At 48.6% G+C, this 20,980-nt stretch overlaps 1 protein-coding gene across 2 annotated transcripts in view; it reads left to right on the top strand.

The window, feature by feature from the left end:
- LOC117001619 (ankyrin repeat domain-containing protein 11-like) overlaps positions 1-20,980 on the top strand; it is a 125,520-nt gene that overhangs the window by 779 nt on the left and 103,761 nt on the right. Inside the window, exon 1 of one of the 2 annotated variants that reach the window (XM_033070057.2) lies at positions 4,486-4,547. The exons of the other annotated variant lie outside the window; for it this stretch is intronic. The gene's annotated coding sequence lies outside the window, so the exon portion shown is untranslated. Of the gene's footprint in view, positions 1-4,485; positions 4,548-20,980 lie in introns of those variants that run through there. 2 annotated transcript variants of the gene reach the window in all.

Raw genomic sequence — 20,980 nt, 5'->3', positions numbered from 1 at the left:
AGCCGGCCCCAGCCCCAAGGCTTTTATTTATTTCCCAGTTTAATCTTTAAATCGCTCCGTGTTTCTGTCCTCCGAGGAGCCTTTGTGTGGCGGGGAGGGGCTGCCCGACACCTTTGCCCCTTAGCAGAAAGGAAGAGAGAAGGGAGAAAAAAAAAATAAAAAAAAACCTCCCAAGCCCAAACAGCTGCAGCCCAGGCCGAGCCTCCCCCATCCCGGGGATGGATTCATGTTTAGAAAGGCAAATGACCTCGGAGGGAGCGGGGATGAGCCGAGCCCTCGGTGCCCTCTGCCCTTTCCCAGGGGGAGCAGCTGTCCGGGGTGTGCGGCTCAGAACGGGCCCTCCATTGAGGCACAGGGGCCGTGTGTTTACGGCTCGGCTTCTCCTCCAGCCTTGGGGATCTGTTTTGATATCCAGTTGCAGGAAAGGGTTCCTCCCCCCTCCTGGTTTTGTACACAAAGTGCTCTCTCACCGCTGGGGACACGGCTCTATAGGCAGAGAGCGAATTCCAGGCAGCTCTTGAAGCAAAATTCCCTCCTGAGATGGCTTCTGAAGTGGGGTTATACACACCATTTTTGCCTTCTCTGTAGGCAAAGATTTTTAGGTGAAAACATCTGTACTGCCTTGTAGTGGCTGTGTGCTTTCCTGAAATTTATATAAATGTAAGGAACTTGGCGTTCAGTGTATTTCTCCTTTCTTTGTTTTGTTCATAAAATGGAACATTTTTATGTAATGACTCCAATTATTCCCTTTTTCTGCGGGGGGGAAAACCACTCCACGGAGTCACGGAGAGGGAAAAGGAGATTAACTCTCACATGTTCCCCAACAGCACCGATACATTCTTTGTGTGCTCCCTACCACCAGCTTGATTTTAACTTAAAAACGGGAAAAGTTGGGCGTTTTCACAGGATTTTCTGGCAGATTCCAGCCTGGCTGTGGCTCGGAGGGGACAAACTCCGGGCACAGAGCTGCGTGCCCCGCTTTGTGCCCGTGGGAAGCGCTGGGATCGCAGGGTGGAGCGGTCCGTGCTGTGTGTGGGCGAGCCCTGGAGCTCCGCGCGAGCCCTGGAGCTCCGCGCCGAGCCCTGGAGCTCCGCGCCGGGCCCTGGAGCTCCGTGCGAGCCCGGCCGGGGCTCCAGCTCCGCGCTGCCCGGGGCTTTGTGGAGCTCTCCTCGGCTCCGGGAGAACTGGCCGGTGCTGCGGGAGGGACCCGACCTGCCGGGGCACATCCTTGCTGAGAAGGGCTCAGCTGTGAGCCCGTCCGGGCGAGCCGGGGCTTGTGGCACCCCGGGCTGTCTGAGTCACTGCTGTGCGAAACTCGCAGCAAACAGCACGCCGGGCTCGGAGCACGCCGAGCCCTCGGTTCCCAAGGCTTTCTTTGCCTCATTCCTCTTGTAAATAAGAGACCGAGGAGCCCTGGCCATGTCTGGAAACTGGAGATGTTGCGTTTTGTGTTCCACACTTGGTTTTGCTGTGCAGTTCTGCTTCTGCTTTTAGAAATGAACTCTTGTCTCTTGTCCCTGTCTCCATTTCATAAAAAAAGCATGGTTCAGAGAGCTGATTTTTTTTTTTTTCCATGAGCAGCGTTTTGTTTTTATGATGTTGCAACAGCATTTTCTCAGACTTAAACCTGCAGATTGTCCAGTTTGAGGGTTGGGTTGAGATGGGGGAGGAAATATTTAAAAATAAACCCCTAGAGCAAAAACCCTTTGACTTATTTTCTTCTTTTGCGTGTGGTAGGCAACCTGATAAGGTTATTTTATTTTCCACTCGTGTTTTAATGGGCCAAGTCCCCCCAAATGCTGGTGAACAAAGCGAAGCGTCGTGCCGCGTTCTTCTGCTGCTCAGCAGAGCAGACAAATGCATTTCTCTGGGGTCAGTGAGACTCGTCGTGTTAATCAATACTGTACCAGCAGTGTTCCCTTTCCAGGGAACCAGATGGGCTACTTACAACTGGTGCTGATTATTTTAACTGTGTAATTGTAACATGGCTGCGTGATGACAGTGTTTCCTGCAGATACTTCAAAGGAAGGTTCCCGACGAGTGTGTCTTTACAGCGTTTAATCTGTCCTCTTTGTCTTTATGTTGTGGCTTTTGGACATGTGTTTGAAGTACTAAGAGGTTTTTTTTCCCTTACCTCCAGCTTTTCTATACATTAAAAGGAGGCAGTGCTCTGGAATGATGAAGTGTCTCCAGTGTGGGAATAAACCCAGGGTTTTAGCAGCTCCCACAGTGGTGGGTTGGTTTCAGTGAGTTTTAGATCCAGGCAGTGACTAAGCCAAAAGCTGGGAAGAGATTTAAGTGGCTGTGAGGAAATGGCAATATTGGTTTTTTTTTAAATAGTGCATGTGGCTTTGTTTTGGGGAAAATATGTTGTGTGGTGACTTGAGTCTTAACTGGGACAGGCTAATTACTCGGTGAAGAAATCCTTCTCCAAGGGAAGGAAAGGCACAGGGCTGGAGCTGGTTAATTGCATTTTGTAAAATTATGGAGTGACGGCTTTCTGGGGAGCTCTGCCCCTCTTCCTGCCCTGTACCTGAATTTCAGGCTCAGCAGTTGCCTTACGGATTGAAATTCCTCCTGGGTATTAAGATCTAATGGTGGTAGACCCAGAGCAAGTAGTGGCAGGTACTGCTGCTTTTCAGTACAGCAAAGCAAATAATACTGGAAAATATTTACATGGGGGTTGTTATTCAGCTCGTATTTCCTTGAGGAGCTCTAGTAAAGGTGCTTGTGTGCTCCCTCCATCTCCGGGGAGAATTCCCTGTATTTCGGTTGTAAAAGGCTGCGGAGAGGAACCGGTGTCTCCATAGCAAAGATTCCAGTGTTTCGTGATCAGCTCACATATATTTTTACCCCATCTAATTTAAACCAGTCTGCACGACACTCACAGGAATGATTTGTATGCAGCTTTTAAATATTTTCCTCCTTCCTGCGTGAGGGATTAGCGGCACAGAGCTGCTTTTTCGGAGGGTTCTCAGCCAAGTGTTACGTAATTTGTGTGCCACCGATGCACGGCCATAAAAAATACTCCCATCAATGTTAAGGGAAAGCTTGTGTAGGCAATTATTTGAAATCACAAGCGTCCTAAGCAGGTTTGTGCAGCCTTAAAATCTGGGCAAAATGCTGCCTTTGGAATCCTGCTGGGAAGGGGGGTGGGAAGCTGTCAGCGCCCGTGGTCTGGAGGCTGGTTTTGAGCACATTCTACTCCACTTTTTAAGCTTTCCTGTGTGAGAACTGGTGTTTTCTGGTGTATTTTCTCAGGCAACTGTTGGGTGTTTAAAAATCTTAATTTCTCTGGGTGGTGGTGCTTCAGCTGAGGCTGCTTATGGGTGATGCCAATTTGTAATCTTTTACGAGAGTATGGGGAGGGGAAAAAAAAAGTAAAAAGAAGCTTAAATGCTAATAACAGTGAGAAATCTGCTCGGCATGGAGCGCATGTGAAGAGAGCGGGTGCACGTCGGGCTGTGGAGTCTCCGTCAGCTGAGCTGGGGGCTTTTAAAAATCTGCTCTAATTTTTATGCTGCATGTGGAATGGCTAATCCCATAAAAGCCTCGCACCTTTTGACAGATGAAACGCTGCTGTTCTTCACTTATTTGAGCAAAATATTTTTATAGATGGTATTAGCTCTGTGGCTCCGAGGGTAATGCAGTCCTTACACGAGAAAGATCTTGCTTTGATCTGACAGCTTTCAAGATCCATTTCCAATCTTGGAGTTCCATTAAGTCTGTTTGTAATGGTGCCCTCAGACTTTTTTTCTGTTTATGTGACTCTTTGGGGTGTTAACGTTGCTCTGTATTTGAGTTCTCTTTAATAAACTGAAGGAATAATTGGGGTCAGGACAGGAAATAATCATGTTAGACTGTGCAGTTAATTATATCAGGTATTTTGGGCTCCAGAATTCTTTGTGTTGATTCTAATGTTTTCTTCAAGTTGTAGGATGTAGTGAAATTATCAAATCATCAAACTAGGACAGTGGGGCAGGGTGATGTGTGATGGTTAATTTTGGGGAGTGTGAAATGAGTGTGGCTGATGTCCATGAGGGCTGTGGAGGATGGAGGGATGGTTTCTCTGGTGGGGGAAGAGATGGTCTTCTGTGTCCATCCAACAGGATCTCCGTGGTTCTCCGTGGTCCAACATGATTTAAATCATCTTGTGTCCATCCCACATGACCTACATGGTCTTGTGTCCATCCAGTGGGAATTTGTGGTCCTGTGTCCATCCAACATGATGGGTTTGGTCCTGTGTCCACCCAGCACAGTCTTGGTGGCTGTGTGCCCATGCAGTGGGATCTCTGTCCATGCAGTGTCACCCACCCATGGTCCCCTGTCCCTGGAGGATGGCACAGGAGCCCCATGGCTCAGCAGGGTTCGAGGGGCGCTGGCTCCTGCAGGAGCAGCCTCCCCTCTCCCTCTGCTCCTCCTCCCACGTCTGAGAAGCCATCCTGGCTTTTCCTGCCCCTCTCAGCGCTGGCTGGGAAGGCGTGAGCTCCCAGAGAGGACGTCTGAAGCCTCCATCTCCTCGGGATTTTGTGGAGTTCACCTCGTGGGTGAGGCGTGCAGCTCCTTGCTGTGCAGTGCTGTGAGCAGGGGCTGGAATTGCAGCCTGGGGAGGCTGAGGGATTGGGAGGTGAGCAGGTGGCTGTGCCAGGGAGGGAATTGGCTGCTGGAGTCAGAAGAAAGTGATGTGTTTTTTTTCTAGGTCAGGGTTGAAGGCACTGTCAGGGTGCTGATGTGCAGCATATATTACTGTCTGCATTGTCCCTGCCATATGGATGTGTGCACGCTGCCCTTGGCATCCAGGCATTGAATTATTTATCCTCTCCAAATCTGGAGGCAGCCTTTCTTCCCCTGTCTCGAAGAAAACCAAACTTATCCGATGAGTGTTTTTAAAATAAACCTTCTGCTGTGAATTACTGCAGTGGCAGGAGCAGGGTATCGATTGTATGCTGCGTCTGGATTCGGAAACCAAAGGTTACAACACTGGATATCTTGTGGAAACACTGAAATATTTATTTTGCTGGTAGGTGCAAGTGTGTCTATGCTGGTGCTGGTTCGTGTGTGGTTGAAATGCCATGTAATGAAATTTCTGGACTTGGAGAATGGAGGGGGTAGAAAACTTTGTAGTGTGTGTAAAAGCAGCTTTGTGTGTGAGGGCATGGATGTTTTTCCAGGGAGAAGGCACCTCCTGTCCTCTTGTGCTGTGCTGGATTTGCTGTGAGAGCAGTGTTGAGGTGGTCCCTGTTTGGGTGAGGGGTTCCAGGTCCTCGCTGAGGATGTGGGTGTTTGCAGGGTGTCGTGGTGGGGTTGTTCCAGGCTGGAGGGAGCTGGCTCTAATTATTTTTGAGAGACTGACAGCTTTGCAGAATAGAAAGAGTCTCTAGTAATTTACCTTTAGAGCAGCATAAAGCTGCTAAAACTGTGTCACAGGCATGGGGGAAGAATCAGAGAGTCAAGAAGGGAATGTTACCCTCTAAAAATTTCACCACAATCCAGAGGCAGCGTGTCCCTGAAGGCTGAGCAGCCAGAGGCTGGGCTTGGAAATACGGTGCTGCCCTCAATATCGGGATGTGAAATGAAAGGATGTGTAATTAGGAACTCCAAAAAAAAAAAAAAAGGCATTAAATAGCTTTAGAGGTGAATGGAAGCTTCATTATTAAGCACCAACTGGTTAGCTGCAGTTCATGGTGCCTCTTCCTTTCAAATCACGCACACATGAAAGTGCTCCCCGCCCCCAGCCGGGCCTTATCGGCTTATCTGGGCAGGAGTTCAGAGCCATAAAAACTATATCCTGCTTACACCTTCCAGCCGATCCTGTGACCTGTGCTGTGTAAACAAGTTGTACCAGGAGCTCCGAATGACTGGTAAGTGCCTGGCTTTCTGCAGGCTGCTTAGGTCCAGGAGGAGCCGAGATAAAGTTCCAAGAAGTTCCCCTTTGGGAATGGTCTCCTGATAGCTGTGCAGGGAGGGAGGAGGCGGCAGGGCTGGGATCCTGCTGACTGTGGCAGTGACTGTATCCCATGGAAAGCACTTTGGGATAGACTTTACACTCCAGGGCTGGTGTTTTCCACATTCTGCAGGGAGGGATGGCTGTGGCAGATTGTGAAATGTCAGCGTTGTGGTAACAACACCGACCGGCGCTCCGCGGTTGCGTCAGGCCTTGGGTGCGCTGGAGATGTAAGCCTGTCTATAAATAATACATCCATATATCTTTGGATGGAGGAGATTAGCCGTGGTGGTGCTGGGAAGAGATGTAGGTAATGCAGGGAAGGGGTGTGTGTGTGTGTGGGGGACACAAACATCCTGCTGCTGGCTGTGCTCGGGGTTGAAATGTTGAAATGTTGAAATGCCACCGGGCGCTCCGGTTACGGCGCTTGGCTCCTGCCCACCCCGAGCTGTCTCCGCCGTTTCATCTCACAGCCCTGCACAGGCACATCCATTTATCCAAGCTGGGCTGCAACCAGCAAGTTTGAGGGTTTAGGGTGTGAAACCTCACCTTTCTCAGCAGCCCAGTGCACGGGTTTGATGATGAAAACCTGTTCTCCCTGAATGTTGGCCTTTTTTGTTCGCGTGGTTTCTTGTCCCCGCGTATGGGGGAATGTGCTGGGTTTGGAATTAGGCTGGCTGGTGGCTTCCCGTCTCACTGTGGCCTGTCCTGGCTCACATTGGGGTCCTGTGTGTGGCTCTCCTGGCTCTGGGCTCTCTGTTCCTCGTTTTCCCAGCAGCCTGGAAGGTTTCTGGCTCTCCCAGGAGATCAGAGGTGCCCTGTGTTACTCAGCTGCTCCGTGGTGAATGCAGTTCCCTTCCCCTGTGATCAGCACTGGAACTGGGGTGTTAAACTGGTTCTGTGGTGAGAGACGAATTCCTCTGAGTTAGTCCAGGGGGGAAGGGATCAGACAAGGAGTCAACTTCATGGCTCTTTCCTGGTGTGCTCAGTAGAGCTCCTTGGTTTAGGGAGCTGGAGGCTGCATTTAATTTCCTCCTGCAGTGTGTCCTGTCTGCTTCACCCACCAAGATGTTTCTTCTCCCTCCTCTTTGTCTCTGCCCTCTCCCAGGAGCCTCATCTGATGGAGGTTCTGCTCTTGCCCTGGTCTTCCTCATCCAAGATTCTTGTCTCTAATTTTAGCCTGTCTGCCTTTCGAGGTCCCCTCCCGTCTGTTCCTGCCTTTCTTCTTCTCTCTTAGTTGTTCCTGCATCTTCCTCTCCCTCTGGAGAGCTGCACCTTGTTTTTGCATGGTGGGAGGGGAGTGAAGCTGTGGGTGTGTTGAGGTGAAGGCTCCTGGGGTGTGGGAAATGCTGGCAGGGATGTTTGGGGTGCTGTGTGCTCACAGGGAGAGGCTCCTTCCCTCTCCTGCATCTCTCTTGCTGTCCTTGCTTGGATCTGCTCTTGGAATCTCCTTTTTGTGGATTTATCCTGTATTTGCTGTCTACCATGAGGTTGTTAGTAGTGGTAGTGCTGCCCAGCAGCCTGGTGTCCCTGAATCTCAGGGAAAGCTGCAGGCTGCCTGCTTTTCCTTGGAATCTCACTCCATGTTAGCATGGATTTGCTTACATTTACAGAGAAAATGACTTTTCTAGCAGGGAGGCATCTGAACAGTCAGGTCTCCTCAGAGGGGTGTGGAGCCCATCAGGGAGAGCAGGGAAGCTGGCCCTGGAGCCTGGCATCCAGGAAAGCTGCTCATCCTGGTGGGATCCACCTGCTCGGAGCCCTGGGAGCACGGTGTGTGCAGCATAATCTGATTTGTGCCTGGAATATAAATCCTGGCTGTTGCAGACATGCAGCCTGGGGTTTTACAAGTTCTTTTGTGAAAACAGCATTCAGCCCCTCCACTGCTGCAGCAAGGAGCTTCCCTGGAAACCCAATCCCAGCAATTAGTGAGGTTTGCAGAGGATCCTAGCAACTGCTGCTGGGGTTCCATTGGCAGGGGTTAGGTTTTGTTTTTTATACTGTTTATATTGCATTCTCTGCATTGTGTGGAGATACATAAACTAAAGAACAAGAAATTCTACCTCAACATGAGGAAGAGCTTCCCATGGAGGGTGGCAGAGCTGCCCAGGGAGGGTGTGGGGTCTCTCCCTCTGGAGATATTCCATTCCCACCTGGATGTGTTCCTGTCACCTGCCCCAGGTGACTGTGCCTTGGTGGGGAGTGGGACTGGATGATCTCCAGAGCTCCCTTCCGAGGAGAGGAGGGGCTGTGGAGGGGCCGTGGAGCAGCACTGAGCTGAAATGATGGGAATGCTGCTGTGGGCTCTGCAGGAAGCTGATCCTCAGGGAAAGTGGAGCATGGCTGCAGTATATTGGGTGGTGTGTGACTTTGGTGTTCGTGGGTAACCTGAGCTCACCTGCGAGGAGTTTTGTTACCCAGATACTCCCTGACCTGACTTGCTTTTGTCAACAGTGGCTCTGGCAGGTCGGGGAGCGATGCTTTTCCACGAGGGTGGTTATGTAAAACCTTAATGCTCTGCCTTCTCCCGGCTCGGCTTTACAACGTGCGCGGGGCTCCGGCTGCAACTTCAAAGCAGGGAGTTTGCTTTATGGTTGAACCTATGAGCAGTTTTATGTGCAGGGTGGAGCGAGCTCGTGGAGAAGATTGCAGTTTTCCCACTGTCATAAAAAGTTACGATGCTCATGATCCCAGCATTGTTCGTAGGCGGAGGCAGCAGCAGATGCAGAGGTCAGTGGCAGCGCGCACGGAGCGAGCTCGGATGTGCCAGCGCGCTGAATGCCCGGCTCTGTGCTCCCAGCTCTCCCAAACCCCTTCAAAAAGTGCCTTGTGCTCTTCCTAAGAAACCTGCACCTGTGTTACAGAACAGGCAGAGCCTTTCCATGGGAAAGGAACTTGGCAGGGTGGCTGGGGGGGGCTGTTTTCCAGGGCAGTATTTCAGACCCTGCTGAAAACGTGGCATTTCAGTGGCACAGACTGAGGCAGTTTATAACCTCCTTCCTTTCTCTGGGCTTTTCTTTGGGGTGCGAGCCAAGGGAGTTAAAAAAAAAAATAACCAAGTGGCTGCATCTTGACGAGCCTCATTCCAATTAACTTCCCTCATGCTCCAGAAGATAGATTCCCTGAACTGGGATGCATTCCCTAAAAAAGGACTATTCAGGCGGAGTGGTGATGGTGGAGGAGCGTGATCAGCTTTTACAGCCTTAATTGTGGGCTTTTCTGAAAGTGTTTCAGTGGCCTGTGCTGTCTCTAAACCCTGGTGGGGTATAAGATTGTCCCCAAATTCTGAGGTAAAAAACACCTTCCAGTTCTCAGTAAGTTACAGCTGATTAAAATAAGTCATTATTCCAGTTTCAGTCAGGTCTCTCTAAATATAAACTTAACCTCTCCTTTAAGCCTTTTTCTGCTGGGATGGGGAGGCATAAATGTGGTCTTTGTTTGCAGCCAGGAAAATTAAAGGTTCACAACATTCAGAAATGTGCTTTTTAGATCTTCTGAAAACCTGCTCCTTAAAGAATGTTTCTGTTTGGAAATGGGCAAATACTTTGGGTGTTCTTCAGCTTAAAAAATTTTATTCTGATGAATAGACTAAAACTTAGGGGGAGCAGAAAAATACTCTGATCCTTCTCTTTGGGTGATCCATTAGCTGCTCCAGCTGCCTTTTATTTATTTTTGTAGACACATGTGTGAGTGTAAACATTTTATCTGGAATGGCCTTGCAAATGTTCCCGCATTAACATATATTGTCATGGAGAATAATTTTCATTTAACTGTAATTTGCTTTATATTTTCCTGCCTGGTTGCCATGGAAACGCAGACGGATGTGGCAGGGACTCCTCACAGGAGCCAGGTTATGGATTGCCTCTCTAATGGACCTCTGTTAATCACACTGCAGCCTGCACTGGAGGAACCAGGGCTCTGTGCAGGAGACACTTGATTTAGATAAACTGTGAGATGCCTCTGCTACTGTAGCTTAATATTCAGAGTTACCAAGGGTGTTTTTCCCGTCTCCAGAAGTTTTTTGTCATGAGAACTATGTATTACGATCCTGGAATTGAGATATATTTATTTAAATTTAATGTCGGTTAGACTTGATTTTCAATTTTCATTTCATTTGCTGTAATAGCTTAACTGGTAATGTTCTTTTCTGGGTTCAGTTTAAGATGTGAAACGCTTGAAACAGAGCAGTGAAACATTTGTTATCTTTATCCCTGTGCGAGAAGTTGACTTGCTCTTCATAATAATGTGTCTGTGCTTTTGTATTTCCTTTTGGCAGGTAGAAAGGGGGCAGAGATGGGTTTTGTTAAATTTATTGTCTGTGGATTTGGGGTCTTTTTTGCACCTCGTGTTTTTGGCTGCCTTGTCCATGTCTGCTGTTCTGGCAGTGTGTCCAGGGAAGGGATGTGGGGCAGGCTCTGGAGCACCAGGAGGGGCTCAGGGAGCTCAACCTGGAGAAGAAGAGGCTGGGGGAGGACTCTCACTCTGGAGGTGTTAAAAAATGTGCAGATATGAAACTTGGTTTAGTAGCAGCATTGGCAGTGCTGGGCTTGATGATCTCAGAGGCTTTTCCAAACTAAACTCCCCTGTGATCTCCAGGATTATCAGTGCTCAGATTCCTGACGTTTCAGGATGCTGGTCTCCGCCTTTGTCTGTGTTGGATCCTTGGAAGGAGCTGCCTTCTGACTGCTGAGATAGGAACTGTGGTGGCATGGGCTCAAACTGCACTCACCAATTAACAAATGATTCATTTTTGGTTCGTGGGGATGAGCTCAAAGAGGGAAAATCAACCACCCAGGATTCTTTGCTCTGGGTACTTTGATGGCAGAAACCTGAAATTGTAACTCAGAGATGTGCATTTAATCTGTCTCCTGAATCAGACCCCTCCAGATGAATTTTGGGTGGGTTTTAGGGGGAAGTTGTTGTGGCCCTTGCTCTGCTGCTGGCTGTGGTCAGACACCCATGGCTGGTTACGTAAGGCAGGATTACTCCAGCACGTGGATGCTTCCCCATGCATATGGTCTCACAGTTATTTCTTGGTGCTTTACAGGAGGAATTGGGTAACATTTTGTTCTGTAATGCAGGATGAAGAAACCCAGCATGTTTTTCTGTAATGGCGTATAAACAAGTAGTGTAACATCCTATTTCAGGCGTTTGGAGGAGGAAGGGCTCAGGAGGGGAGGCAGGGCTGAAGCAAAGCTTTATTTTCCTAGACCTACACACCAGATTTGAGTAGCTCTGCCTTTGGTGGATGCTGTGAGTGTTACAAACGAGCTGGTTTTTGAGGTGTGTAAGCTCAGTTCAGTGGGTGCTGTGGGTGTGGGGGAGCCTTGGTTACCTCTGGTTCCCTCTGCATTTCTGTGCCTTTTACCAGGTGATGCTGGTGCTCTTTTGCTGCTCATCAGGGGTGATGTGGTTCACAGTCTAAGGCCAAATCTAATTTTAATAAAAGTCTGAAAAATGGCTCGGCTCTGCTCAGGACTTTTGAGTCTTGTGTAGACTTTTTGCATTTTTCCTTTATTTTTATTTTCCTCTCCTTTTCTGCCTGTTGTCCCATGAATACTCAGAATTGAGCATTTGTGTTCCCCAGTGGCACGTTTGGGATTCCCAAATGCAGCCCTGCAGGTGGGTGGGTGAGGCCATGTGCATCCAGGCAGTGCCATCTCTGAGCTCTGGGATGGGACAGTCAGAATACCTGGCAATTTATGGAATCATAAACTCTCTAATTATTGATTGCTCTCTAATTCATAGTGTTGCTTCCATTTTATTCCATTTTTTGGAGTCCCGGATGTGAGGCGGTGATCCCTGCACACCTGCCAGGTGTTTTTCCCAAAGGTGTGTCCCTGAAGGGTTGGTGATGAATGGCATTGTTGTAGGTACAAGGTAATGTGACTGAGTCACCTTTTGTGGCCTGGGAATGGACTCCTGCACCTGATAATTGGGTTAAACATTGGCTGATGCCAGCCAGGAGAGCAGAGAGGCTTTGGTGGCCATTCAGGTGTTTGGTTGCCTTCAAACCTTTACTTTGAGGATATTCTTCATCAGGAATTGGAGTGCCAGGACAAGGGGGAATGGCTGCATGCTGCCAGAGGGAAGGGTTTGGTGGGATGTCAGGGAGAAATCCTTCCCTGTGATGTGGGCACGCCCTGGCACAGGTGCCCAGAGAAGCTGTGGCTGTCCCTGGATCCCTGAAGTGTCCAAGGCCAGGATGGACAGGGCTGGGAACACCCTGGGACAGTGGAAGGTGTCCCTGCCATGGCAGGGGTGGGACTGGATGGGCTTTGAGCTCCCTTCCAACCCAAACCATTCCATGATATTTTTCAGGTTTGCTCACTTGGGTTCAGACAGTGACTGATGCTGCTTTACCAGCACTCACAGAAAAGTGTTAATTGCAGATAAAACATTATAAAGCCAAACTGTTGTTCTGCTGCTTGCAGTCTTGTGGGCACTCAGGTTGACTCTGGGCCACTCATCACCCCTTGTTGTGCCATGAGCACAGCTTTGAATTTATCTCTGTTAATTGTGCCGGAGATCTGGGAGGAAAGAGCTGCTTCTAATGCATTGCTGTTCCCCAAAAGTGGTGCAAATCAGGATGAGCTGTGGGGGGAGTGGGGAGATGAGAGGAGCTGCCTTGTGTGCAGTCGTGGGAAGAGGGATTTCTTCAGGGAATGGGTGAATTGTTTCCTTCTGCTCTGAGCAGCCTCTTAATGAGCTGCCCTCTCCAGGGTGCAGAGAGATGAACCTCCCATGGCTAACTCCAGCCTGGGAGGCTTCCACCACATCGCTGCCTTCGGATCCTTGGAGCTAAAAATACATCCATGCTGCACAGCAGACTCCAGGCACGTTAATCTGTTCCCTTTAGGAAGGAGACTTGTGGTACTGGATGAACTACTGTGGAAATTTTATTTTTGCTGCGCAGCCTTACCAGTTTTCTTCTTCCAACGGAAAAATGTCGTGGACATCATTGTTCTGCTTGGAATTCCCTCTCTGACAACAATAGCAGCAGTGGGGTGGGGTGCTTTGGAATTGTTTAGTGAGGAAAAGTTTTGGACAAGCAAGCTCCACCAGGCTGCACTGACTCCACCACATGATTGCTCTGTGCTGTTCAGGCTCCTGCAGGAGCATTTCTGTCTGGGGTTACAGTACAGGGTGTGATAAAAGGTATCTGTTCTATCACATCACCATCTGCTGAGGGTGGGGGCAGTGATCCTGATCTCATGGGATATCTCCTGTTAATGGCCATATTTTATAAACCAGGCAGGGCATTGTTCTTTATCTTTTCACAGCCCATCCTTCCTCCAGCCAGTCATTTTCTGCTCATGGCCATTGAGTCCCACTGTGGCACTGATAAAATTACTGCATCCCATTGGGAGTTGCTCCAGCCAGGGGGAAGAGCCCAACATTTCTTACCAAGATAAAAACAGAGGCTTTGGGACACTAAGGGAGCCCCTTTCTCCACTGGACTCCAGAGGAAAACCGGATTTCTCCACATCACCACTGGAGCTCCGGAGGGAAACTGCACCTTGTACAGGAGCACTGCTCCAGCTGAGCCACATCTGTCACTGCAGGAGGATGCAGCCACCATGGGATGGGACTGCTGCCAACACCCTGCCTGACAGGGTGTCAGGCTGTACTCTGACTGTGTCAGGGTTTGGGGTTTGTTCTTTGTAGTGCTGTATTTCTATTTTAATTTCCCTAGTAAAGAACTGTTATTCCTAATTCCCATATCTTTGCCTGACAACCCCTTGATTTCAAAATTATAATAATTTGGAGGGAGGGGGTTTACATTCTCCTGCCTTTCTCAGCAGACACCTGTCCTCCAAACTAGGACACATTCCCACCACTGGTTTTTGGGACACTTCTGACCACTCCTGGCTCTTGCATCACAGCTCTGGGTTGCTCTTCTCCCTTCCCCCACTGAGCTGGGCTCGTTTGGTTGTAATTCAGCACGTTTTCCTGGGATGAGGAGGAATGAGAGCCTGCCAGGCTGACAGCTCAGAGCAGTCCTGCAGTTATTGCAGCCTCTGACACGGTGATTCATGCCCAAGGCAGACACAGCTGGTGCCCTGCACACCTCCCTGAGCTCCAGCCACGCTCACACCATGTGCTCCAGCCTTTCTGGGATGCTGCTCTTTCCTGCCAGCCTTTGTTCCCAGGTAACTTTGGGAATATTTTAGGGCAGCAGTAATGTGAGGGCTGCTTCAGACACAGCTCAGGGGCTGGAGCTGCGTTTTCTGCCTGCTGTTGAACAGCTCAGTAGCTGATTTTCTCCACGAGTTACAACTTGAATTGCTGCTGTTTGTGCCAGTGGGGCGTTTGAGGTCTGGGAGCGTTGCGTAAGCGCGTGGAGCTCTGCTCTCAGTGCTTTGTTTCCTCCCTGGCTTTTGCCTCTCCAGCTATTTAAGATTCAGAGTGTATTTTCCTCCTTTGATGTTTGGCTTACCTTGACAGGCTGGGAGAGCTGGGCTTGTTCAGCCTGGAGAAGAGAAGGTTCTGGGCAGACCTTAGAACCCCTTCCAGTGATAAAGGGGCTCCAAGAGAGCTGGAGAGGGAGTTTGGACAAGGGCCTGGAGTGGCAGAACAAGGAGGAGTGGCTTCAAACTGAAAGAGGGAAAGATTTAGATTAGATATTGGGAGTAAATTTTTGGCTGTGAGGCTGGGGAGGCCCTGGATCCCTGGCAGTGCCCAAGGCCAGGCTGGGTGTTGGAGCACCCTGGAATAGTGGAAGGTGTCCCTGCCATGCAGGGGTGGGGCTGGATGATTTTTGAGGTCCCTTCCAGCCCAAACCATGCCATGATGTTGACACAGGAGCTCACCTGCTCCAGCAGGCTCTGTTTTCCCTGGATGTGCTGCTGCTGCTCATTAGCACAGGCTCAGACACAAGCTGCTCAGACAGCCTAAACCATTTGTAAGGAAACTGTCTTTAAAATATGGATGGCATTAGAGGGACTCGGGCTTAAAATTAGAAACTGTTTATGATGCACAGTTGTAGTTGTTTACCTTGAACCATAATTATCTTATTTCCTGAGTTAAAAACGTCACGTCAGCTTGCTGAAGCAAGATTTGATGACAAAGGAATTGTTTTTAGCCACCAGCAGAGCAAAGAACACTTCAAAATGTGTGTCTAAATATGATTTTATAACCTAAAGTATACCACACTCAGGATTTTAAATTGGCTCTGGAAGTTGCGTGGGCTTAAGGGCCGGCCATTTGGCCGGGGATCAAGGCACTGGGTTTAATCCTGACTCTGTCCTTTTGTCCTCTGAGCGTTTTCCTTGCCACCTTCTGTGCTGTTTGTTTGGATGGCTGTGTTTGGAAGGGAGGGCTGAGCCCTTTCCCCGGGTGGCTGTGGCCGTTCCTGGGGTGCGGGGTTGTGATGCTGCGGGGGGCGAGGCTCCCCCACCCTCCGGCCCCTTCCGAGCACTGAGCCATGGGCAGAGGAACTTCAGGGGTTTTCTGCTGGCCTGGCAGCTTCAGCTGATTTATGGACAAGCTCTGGAGTGGCCCAAGAGAGAAGCTGGGCACCAGCAGCTGAGCAGGGGCAGAACTTGCATCCCTCAAGCCCCCCCTGAGCTGCTGGGGCACCTCAATGCGCAATCCGACTTCCTTATTTTAGCATTATTCCTGATTACTGTATTTCCTTATTTCATTATTCAGCAGTGCTGTCTGATCCCGTGCAGCCTGTGCCCTCCTCTCACCCTTCTCCAGACTGGGTTTGTGTACCCTGAGTGAGGTGGGAGCTGCTCCTTCCTTACCTGTGCCTGGCGCTGCCAGGATGCTCCTTGCTCAGAGAATGGAAAGTGGGAGGGGAGCAGCTTCTTTAATGATGACAACTGCTACTCAAACCTGTTCAGGGCTTAGAATAGAAAGGGAAAAAAAGATCAGTGGGAGCTGTAGGTGCTTTCAATGTATGTGGGATTTTTAAGGAATCTTTTTATTCTGACCTTAACTTGCCAGGCCCCAGACAATAGGGGAGGGATGCTGTGTGGAAATCAAGGAGGTGCCTCCTTTCAGCTCTTTCTTTGCTGTGTAATTTGAGGTGGTTGTAAGGCACTTGTAACTCAGGAATTGTAGGCTTGAGCACATTCTACAATTACATTTTTAATGCTGCTTTCTGGGGACCTCCTGGATTGTCCAGCCAGGTAACAGTGTCTGATCCTACATACCTGGGTGTGGGGCTGCCACCTGCATATTCCTAAAAAAACCTGTATTTGAGCTGTTGAAGTGTCTGGTTGTAACATTCCTGTCCCCACAGAGTTTTCTTGGCTAGGGAGGTGATATTCAGCCTGCTCAGAATCCTACCAGCAGCCAGTCCATGATGTTTGCTGTGTTTTTCCCTCTCTGAGAGACTGTCTGTTCTTGAAGGCTGAGCAGCGACTTCCTTGACTCCTCCTTGGCTGATGAGTGAGCTTTAAAATCGGATGCTTGCATCCCTTTCACCAATCAGCATCCAGAAAGGAAAGGAAATAGTTCAGGTATTAATAGTAACCTGTATCCAATTTGCCAATTACACGGATGCAAATGTCTGGGACTGCAGAGGTGACAAATGCCTGTCTGTCCATCGCTCTTTTCTTTTGAAAAATGGTATTTTGTCGATGTGTTAAAACTGAGCAAGGGGTAAGAAATGCAGTTTAATTTTTAAATAAAGTGGAGCTTGTGGCCTAGTGGCATCATTCACCCTCCTGCTTCCCTTAGGAGGAGGAACTGAGAGGGACCTGGTGGTGAAGGGAGGGAGGGATTCAGCCTGGGGAGGGCAGGGATGCCTTTGTCCCACCTCACTGCTGTTTAGGAGGAATGGAAAGGAGGAGGAGCCTGAAGGATGACAGCAGCTGTGAGCTCATTTTAAATTATAGCTTTAATTCCAGAGAACATCCACCCTTCTTGCCTTTACTGGGGCGGTGAAGTTCAGCATCTTGGAGCTTAATCCCCATTCCTGGAAGTGTCCCAGGCCAGGCTGGATGGGGCTTGGAGCAGCCTGGGATGGTGGAAGGTGTCTGTGCTTGAGGTGGGGGCAGGAACAAGATGAAATGTCAGGTTCCTCCCACCCCAAACCATTCTGTGGTTCTGTGAGGTGTCCTCACAAATTCTCACCTCCCCTAATTCACTGGAGATCTCCAAACAGCTTGGTTGTTCCTGAATTCAGGAATTCTGTCAACCCCCACTTGCTAGGGACTGTGTTGTCCCTGTCAGACTTGCAATTAAAACAGAGGAGAATTTGTTTTCTCACGAATGACAACTTTCCTGTCCTTTGTGCTTATTGCAGTGGGACAAATTAAACATTGGGCTCTTCAGCCCACACAAGTATCTGTGTTTTTGAGGACAGGATCAGCTCATTTTATATTTTTTATCAAGTAGCACAGACAACACAAGCTTTAAAAACTGTAGATCTCAGCATACATCTTATCTGCAGGGCAAAATAAAGGAACTTCAAGAATTTATCACCTACTTTCATTCCAAAAGCCATCTAATTAAATTTTACTTGATGCTACAATTTTGTCACAACCAAACACACTGAAAGGTGGGGGGTTTTTTTAGGATTAGTGGAATTCTCTGTGTGCTTTGGCTTTTCACTTGCTGCTGTTTGAGCCTGTTTGGTTTGTGATTGCTGCAGGAATATTTGTAACCTGTAGATCAGTATTCACTGTCCATTCCTTGAGGGGCCAGGAAAACTTTCCTGCTGTGCTGGGCATGGCTGTTGTGGCTCTCACTGGGATGGGATAGGCAAAACTCCAGAGACAGGGATTTCTGCACTCCTTCTGTATATGTAACATGTTTTCTTCCCCAAATTCCAGCAGAAAGAACCCATGGATATTTATGGAATACATCTATAGGGTTTGTAATGCTGCTGCCTGTGGATTCTTCCTCTGTTCCCCAGTCTCCATTTTCCCAGGTTCTGGAATTACAGTGAGATTTTAAGCATTTTTTCCCCATTTCAGCAGGTGAAAGCTCTGGCTGTGCTCTGTCAGGCTCTGACACCGAGCTGTTCTTATGGAGTGCATTTGAAAACACTTCCAAATTTCCCCTCCCTCCAAATTTGGTGTACTTGTTCCCCCTTGATTCTGTACCAGAGGTAATGGAGCTTATCTTGAGAGCAGGAGCTCGGTGGGTCTGGGCTGCTCCCCTGGGTGTGTTTTCACTGCAGCCCTCAGAGAGATCCTTATTGAAATTCTGGCTCTTCCTGGAATTATTCTGAGGGAAGCAGATGAGTGCTGTGCAAAAAGGTTCTCTTATTCTCTAGAGATTTCTTCCATTCAAAAGTTGGTCTAAACCAGAATCTAAATCTCTGGTATCCCGTGATGCTGCTTAGTTCTGGATCACCATAAAATCTGATGCAAGTCTGACTTGGGGTCCAAATGCAACTGAAAGAAACACTAATGGTGGGCACAGATTTGTGGGGACATTGGCCTCTGGATTTCCTGGGATGAGACAGCAGCAGTGCTTCCTGCCTGCCCCCTGTGAAATGGAGATTTAAACAGAACCTTTCTGCATTATTGATCAAATTTAGAAACATTGGCGTGGATGAAATCATTGAATCTCAAACCCATTTTTCATGGGGGACTCAACATCTGCACAGAGCTGTTTATTCCTTCAAGGGAGCCAATTCCCACCTCACTGCTGGGACCAGTGCTGTTGCTCTGCTGTGAAGAGTCTAGAGCTAATGTCAGAATTTTTCAGGTCACAGCTTGGGATTGTAAAGCATTTTCCATCTTCAAATCCTAATTTCTGTGATGTTACAAGATACCCTTCTATTAAGGAGGTTTGAATTATGTAATTCCCTTTTTTTTTTGGATGGAATGCTGGCAGAAATTGCATGCTGTGCTCTGACTGTGAAGTCCTGATCTGTGTGTGGGTGCAGCAAGAATCACTGATTTGGGGAGGTGCTGAGGAACCTCGTGGTCAGTGTTAAGATCAGGAGTTGGTGGGAAAACTAGAAGTTTAAACACTTACATATTTATTTTGGTGGAACCGTCTGCTTGCCCAGAGTTTCCAAACTGCTTTGCATTAACAGAAAATAAAGTATCCCAAGTCTGAAGGACTGAACCTGTTTTAAACCAGACCTTGAGCTCATGATTACCTGGTGTTTGACCATTTCAAGGCACAGGAGGACCAGTTTGTTCCATGGTGCAGTGACCAGAGCTGGGCAGGTTTGGAGCTTTGTCCATGGTCAGCCCTGCAGGTTCCCAGGAGGAACAAGGGCAGTGCTGATACCTTGTGGAGTGATGCATTTTCATCAGCTAAAGCTAAGAGAATGGGATGGCTAGATGTGTTTATTAATTATAATGTGGTTTTTGGAAGTGAAGTTGGATTTAAATTGAAATGTTGGATTCCACGCCACAGGAACGTTTTGTGAGTGACCCAGCCACGTAGAGCCAGTGAGGCTGTGCTGGGCATCTCCCACTGGAGTGTTTGCTGCATTCCTAAGTGATTTGATAACAATTTCATTTAAAAATGGTGCCATGTTCGTTGTGAAAATTACTTGGCTCACGTGTGGTCGCTGTTCCAGCGTTAGGATACTTTATGTATGTTTATATGTGAGCCAAGGAATGAATAAATTTGCTGTATGTGGGCCAGAAATGAGCTGTAAATAGACCTTGAAAATGGTGTATCAGTGTCCTGGGACTGATTTCTGCAGACTCCTTGGTAATTTTGTTTGCAGTTGATCACAGTTGTTGTCCCATCCCTGAAGTGTCCAAGGCCAGGCTGGAGGTGTCCCTGCCCATGAGAGGGGCTGGAATGGGATCAATTTTGGGGTCCTTCCAGCTCAAACCATTCCATCCATGGCTGTGTGACAGTCATTGCTGTCAGCAAGCTGAATTTCCACACAATGGAGTTGGAAGTTCAGCTGTTTTCCCCCCAGTTTATATCTTATTGCTGTTGAATTGCTAATTAGTGATGTGGCTGTTACTATGGAGAGGAGGATAAAAGGAGCAGGGGAATCCTGCTGGAGAGGTGCTGTGCAGGTCCTGCATTGCTGCAGTTCCCATCAGGGCATCCCTCAGTGCCCCAGGATTGCTTGGCCTTGGAAAAATCCACCAGGTAGCCACGTACCTATATCTCCTTTACTCTTCTCAAAGAAAAATGCCAGAAAACTTCCATTTTGCTCATCTGGAGACGTTTACCTGCTGCAGGATTCCTTTCTTTGAGTCAGCACCTTGTCATTTCACATCTTCCTCTGGGTTTTGGGGTTTATTTTGGCCTGTTCCTTTTCACTGAGGCTCCCAAGACTTCCCTCAGCCCAGCTGGAAGCAGCTCTCCCCTGGATGCAGCTGCATTTTTCATCTGGACATCTTCCCTTTGGCTTTTCATTGGGCAGTGAAAGTTTCCCAAAACAAACAGGGCTCTCCCAGGGTTCCTGATCTCCTCCACCGTGCATCAGTCCCAGCTGGCCTCAGAGGCTCTCCTGGATGGTTCTTGGAAGGAGCCATCCCATTGGAAAGCAGCTGTCCAAATCCAGCTACATCACAGTTGTTTGTGAGCTGACGAGCGGTGGAAAAGCATAAAATTGTCACAACAGGAAATTCAGATTTTTTTTTTTTTGTCACTGTTGGTCGCTGTGTCCCTCTGTGTGGTTAGAGATTGGATGGAATATTTGGGGTTTTTGGGGAATTTGGCAGGGTGTGGAGCTGGCAGTTCACCCTTTTACCATTTCTGGTGAAAAAGAAACGTTATGGTAAATGAAATGGTAAAATATTTCTGGTTTTAGCAGGCCAGAATAGCAGCACTGGGACTGGGGAAGGCCAGGTGCAGGTTTTGGGCTTGGAATCTGCCAGCCCTTTCATGTGTGCCATTAATGAACATAATTCCCCTTGGCCTTGGGTGCTCAGAGCTCCTGCTGGTTCCTGCCCGCCATCAGAAATTGCACTTTGGGAATTCTGAGCTGGAAAAAACACCACTGGAAGTACAAGAGCTGGTCAAAAAAAAATCAGGTTAGAGCTTTGTATAGATCCACTGCTCTTCAGAGCAAAGGTGTGCTTGAAAAGAGAGGGCTTGTGCCATGGATAATTCCACAGGGCTGGTTTGGGAAGGTGAATTCCTGGC

The sequence above is a fragment of the Catharus ustulatus genome, chromosome 11, assembly GCF_009819885.2.
Source record: "Catharus ustulatus isolate bCatUst1 chromosome 11, bCatUst1.pri.v2, whole genome shotgun sequence".
Taxonomy (NCBI): domain Eukaryota; kingdom Metazoa; phylum Chordata; class Aves; order Passeriformes; family Turdidae; genus Catharus; species Catharus ustulatus.
Note: the sequence above shows the minus strand (reverse complement) of the source record. Positions and strands in the feature narration are given on the sequence as shown.